This window comes from Rhinatrema bivittatum, chromosome 8, assembly GCF_901001135.1.
Source record: "Rhinatrema bivittatum chromosome 8, aRhiBiv1.1, whole genome shotgun sequence".
Lineage (NCBI taxonomy): Eukaryota > Metazoa > Chordata > Amphibia > Gymnophiona > Rhinatrematidae > Rhinatrema > Rhinatrema bivittatum.
The window spans coordinates 226,334,527-226,339,819 of NC_042622.1; the positions used below are offsets into that span (position 1 = coordinate 226,334,527).

Genomic DNA, 5,293 nt, shown 5'->3' on the forward strand with positions numbered 1-5,293 from the left:
CAGATCTGCACTCCTGGATTCAAAGCTTATAGATTTTAACATGAGTTTGGATAACAACATTCTTAAATCTGTTTCTTATATATTCTCTGAGTTACCTGGAAAGCCCACACTGGAGGCACACAACCCTGTCCTCGAAGGCCTCAGACAGGTTTACGTTTTCAGGATACCCATAAGGAATATTCAGTGTGGTCCAACAACCAAAAGCAGACCTGTTTGCAGCCCTCCGGGACTAGGGTGTGTACTGCCCTATGCTTTTGTGCTTGTCTAGCTTTTAAGATCACTACTTACTTATCAGTGTCTGCACTGCATCAAATAACATTTGCTAATAATTTATAACAATCCATTTAGGAACTACAGACTAGAGATGTTTTTGAGGATAGAAGGTTTGACTATAAATTGCAATACCATTTCTACTAGTGAAATAACAAGCAGGTTCAACATGCCAAAGTTAGCTTTATTTTCCATAAAATTAAAAAAACAAAACCCTCCTATTTCTCCCTTTGCAGTGTAAGCGCTGCTTTTTGTAATGGAATCGAACAACGCAGTATCACTCCATTAGCTCACTGCTCTTTACTTAGGACTCCATTACAGCTATCACAAATGCAAAGTAGAGGGCAATAAACTGGTGCCAACAGGGAGATGCCCCCATTTGAGACACAGGAAGCTACATAGTCCTGGGTGTGTCACTGAAGTGACAGACTTAGGGAGGAGAGCACCAGCTGCCTGGCTTTAATGACACTCCCCTGCGGGCTGGTTCATGGAGTGGCAGTAGTGGGTGTCTCCAGAGGCAGCTTCCTCGTCCTTGCTTGCCAGCTTTTCCAGAGAGAGAAACAGCCCATTCTTTTCTTTGTTTCTGTGGGGGAAGAGAGCTGGAATGCCAGTTGGTAAAAGTCTCAGTAGGGGACTCAGCCGAAGGAGCAGGAAGCTCAAGTAGGTATTTTCAGGAGGACACCTCAAATGCTAGGGCAGAGGCTGCTGTTTAAGTGTAATTTATTGGATAAAACAGAAAATAATTCATTTCTTCTGAACCCCAGATACTATGCAGTGTGTGCCAAGTCCCAGTCTAAAATACCAATTAAAGCAAAAGTAACCAGAGGCACAAAATCCTATCACTGCCATTATTTTCTTTCTATAGTTCCCCAATGTATTCCCCTCATTCTAAACACGTTTATAAAGACAAGGGTCTTTCATCAATGATGTGAACCAGTTTAAATGATATTATTTACACAGTTCCATCAAAAGAAACAGAGTTGTACCAAACACTATGCAATGCAAGTTTGAGAACTGATGCTAAATGACATTGTAGACCGTGATAGTGGGATGGAACCCATGTGTCCATGTTCTAATTATTAGGATATATATAAAACTCATTGCTTTCAAGTTCATCCTGTAACAAGATAGTACCTTGACTGTTCACAATCTACCTACAAATAATAAACCTGCTCTCTCACCTCGCCGTAATGCAATCAGTCCAAATCTCAGTTAATACTGTCATAAGACAATCAGCAATGGAAAACTCACCAGGGCACTTCCCATGAAACAGCCAAAGGGTGGCATTAAAGCTCTAACAGTAGGCAACACAAGAGATTCAAACAGAGATAAAAAAGGATGCCCTTTTGTACCTGGCAGCCATGGTTGGATATGATCTACTGAAGACAGATGAAGAACCGGACTCGAATGAATGATTGTTGTTCAGTCGTTTCACACCAAAAACAGAACCACTTTTAATTTGGAACAGGCTGGCTTCCGAAAGGGATAGTCATGCATAGCACAGCCACTAAATTTCACACAATTACATTTCCAGGACAGAACTCTACAGAGTTATAAAAAATATTTCCCATCACTTAATCTTTTTTTTTTTAATAAAAAATAAACTGAGCAGCTGTGAGCTGATCTGCCAGCAGCACTGAGAAGAACTCAGAAGTGGCAGCACTTTTAAGCTCATTATCCTGCTACTGCAGTCAGATGCTGAGTTAGAAGAGGATCTAAGTTTCAAATGCTTGATTTGATTTTGTTTTTACAGTACTAATCCAATTGTTTCTGAAGCTTTGTATCAAGATTTTAGTTACTGAAAAAAGTGAGAACTGGATACTTTTTAAAGAAAGGATAAATTCACAGAAGCGAGTAAACTTTCACATGGAAAAAAAATATTGACCTAAAAAAAATATATCTGTCTTCTGATAAAACACCAAGGTTTTGCTGTTCATGCTCTCTCGTCCAGCTGTGATTCCATTAGGAAGGTAACATGGGCAGGGGATTGCTGAAGCCCAGCACAAATGACAATGAAACTCTTTGGGATCAAACCAAGTGAGATCCCAATTCAGAATCTTTGCAGAGAAAGGAGAACAACCTTTTCAGTAAGGACTGGCTCGACTTATGCTTACAGTCTCACAGGTATCGGCGTGAGGTCTAACAATTTTTGCTGTTAGAATTAACTATGTTCCATTAGTTGAACAGAGGACTTGGGAGTCCTATCAGACAAGCTGTATTCCCTGAGAAGGGTCTCATTACACCTCTCCAGGAACAGGGAGAAAGAGTGAGCAGAAAGAAGCATTACAACTCATCTTTGGAATATGAACATAGTTATCACTGAAAGGTCTTTCTTTCTTTTTCTAGTATCCGGTACAAAAGACGTACCACTAAGAAGCACATCTTTACTGGACAAGATCGTTTTTGTAGGTTTTGGATTTGTTTATGGTCATCCAAATGGTTATAGTACTGGATTTGAAGTTGCTGTTCTTCCCAAATACAGGCCACTACTTATTTCCAACAGTAATTGTAAAGGGCGTTGCCTCCCTTCCAGGCCGCCTTCCTAGCCCAATAGAAAGGGTTAACCATAAGAAAACACTGTAGCTAACAGGAAGTACCTCTCCCTCTCTCATCTGCTTGTGTCATTATTTGGCAAGGAACCTCCTTGTTGTATCTGTGGTAAAAACCACCTACCCACATTTGGATCAAATTAGCTGTGCAAAAATGGGAGTTCTTTAGCTGCATTTTTATGCTAAAAAATGTGAGGAACTTTTTTCCCCCCAAAACAAAGTTTTTTGATAGTTTCAAACTATAGCAAACAGTGCAGTGGAAGCTCTATTTGTAACTACAAATACTATACTTACAGAAAAGGAAAACACTCTTTTCCTGTCCCAGTCAGTGATTGTTTAGTTTCTTGCTGATATCTGCACTGTGAAGTCTTGATTTACCTCTTGATTGAGAAAAACTGAACGTTGACATCCCTGAAACTGCACACAAGCTCTGATGTTATAACATGACCAAGGATACACTTCCCTAGCCTGTCATAAAGCAAATCTTTCTGGCCCTGGAAAGCAAAGGAAGACCAGTGTGGTTTGGCCTTTTGTTTTGACCATTCATTGAATGTATTGTTATGAGGGCGGAGGGAGGGGGACAACACTGTGGCCTCAATTTCCCCAGGATTACTTAAATCTACATCTCCAAGTGGATTAACCTGGCAACCACAATTTTTTTTCTCAGGAATATGGTTATAATTTTAACTTAAATAATGGTACTACATGTGTATGCTGGTATGCAAGTAGTTTTCCCATCATTTTTTACCTTGTACATAATATTCAACATATATAAAGGGCCAAATGTACTAGACATTAAACAAGGAAACCCTTTAGTAAATCTGGCTCCAAGAGGAACTGAGGTTGTTCTTCCGATTGTATGATGGTAGGGTCTGTGATATAGGTATAAGAGATGATAGGTATATTGGGGAGTGTGAGGATCCCAGTTTTCCAGCTCACATTTATTTTATTTGTGTGTTTTATATACCATCATTCCATGTGAAAATCATTAGTTCATAACGGTGTTTGTCTAAAGTGGATGATTTAGCACAAACGCTGTCAAGTTTGTGCTGTAACTGACCAAAGACTGGCATAGTGGAGTCTTCTTTTAGTAAGTGAAGTGCGATCTTATTAGAATAACAAATGCAATTTCAAATCAGCATTTGGTAGGAATGAAAGGAATGCCATCAATTTAAAGAGACTGTGACATCTCAGGACTATTCACTGAATTGGCACTCACTTCTAGGAAAGCAAAACATAATGTACTGGGGGAGGCTTAACAAAAATACAGATCTCTATATAACAGTTGGCTCCTCTTAGTTCCTATCTTAAGGAGAACTCTATTTTTTTTTTGAGAAATAAAGAGCACCCTTCCTCCAATTTGAAAACTTAGTAGCAAGCTCAAGTTATATTCCATATTACTGATTGTAGGCTGAACAGGACTTCAATCATAATGTCCATGCCTGAGACCATAACTTTTTACCTGTCATATTAATGAATACAAAGTTGTATAATTTCAGAGTTTCAAGTCTTTCTTTCTCTGCTTAAATAATGCTATACAGAAAAAGACTATTAAACAATTTAGCCAGGTTTGACACTAAATCCATTTAGATTTACACTTAATTTAGTAACTCCATAGTAAATGACGGCAGATAAAGACCAACTGGTTCATCCAGTCTGCTCAGCTAACATTTTTTTCTTTCTGTCTGGGTCTCTACCACCTGGGGCAGATAAGCATACAGATACTCAAACCAATACTAGCTCCCTCTCCATCAAATCTTTACCTCATAAAAGTGAGAGAAAACGGAGAGGAGGCGGGGGACGGTGAAGGAAAAATGTAATTATAGTGAGTCAGAGATAATGACATTCGGCAGGAACGAGGGAATAGAGCACTTTTTACCCAACTCCCATCTCCAGACATTACATCTTTACCTCCCCTCTCAACCCCGCAGCAAAGACACCCAGTTTTCTTTGTCCGAGTTCTCCAGGGAAGGGGCTACCTCTCCGTCCTACACACACACTCTCTTCTTCTTCCTCCCCTCCCTCCCTTTTGGGATAATCGTGAATCAAAGGTCACTGCTGACCCCCGGGGAGGCTACACCTCCGTATCTGACGTACTCAACTATAAAGCAATCGACGCGGGCCTCAAGGCGTTCTCCTCACCCCCTCCCCCGGGAATAAAGCGGGGCGACGGATGAGACTCACGGTAAGGGGCGGAGTCAGTCCTCTGGTGGGTGGGGTTGACCACACGCTCGCCCCACTACTCCTTCTCCTCACACTGCACTCCTGCCCGGTTTCCCGGTTGCTAGGCAGATTTTTTTTTTTTTTTTTTTGCGCCGCCGCCGCCGCTGCACGCGCGGGCTTCCGCGTTTGGCACCGCCCCCTGAGAGGCAGGGAGACGGTCCAATAGGCGCCGGGCGGTGCCTGAGGATGTTAACCAATGGGAGCGGAGCCGGGGGGGGGGTAAAGGGGACGGGAGGCAAGCCCAGGCCGGA

The 5,293-nt window shown here is 41.5% G+C and overlaps 1 protein-coding gene across 3 annotated transcripts in view; it reads right to left on the reverse strand.

Moving 5' to 3' along the window:
• GATAD2A (GATA zinc finger domain containing 2A) overlaps positions 1–5,155 on the reverse strand; it is a 185,594-nt gene extending 180,439 nt beyond the window's left edge. Inside the window, exons 1-2 of one of the 3 annotated variants that reach the window (XM_029613817.1) lie at positions 5,004–5,155; positions 3,114–3,236 (exon numbers count right to left, since the gene is read on the reverse strand). The gene's annotated coding sequence lies outside the window, so the exon portion shown is untranslated. Of the gene's footprint in view, positions 1–3,113; positions 3,237–4,730; positions 4,855–5,003 lie in introns of those variants that run through there. The other 2 variants (XM_029613822.1, XM_029613819.1) reach the window with 2 other exon arrangements.
• Between the last annotated feature and the right edge of the window lie 138 nt (positions 5,156–5,293).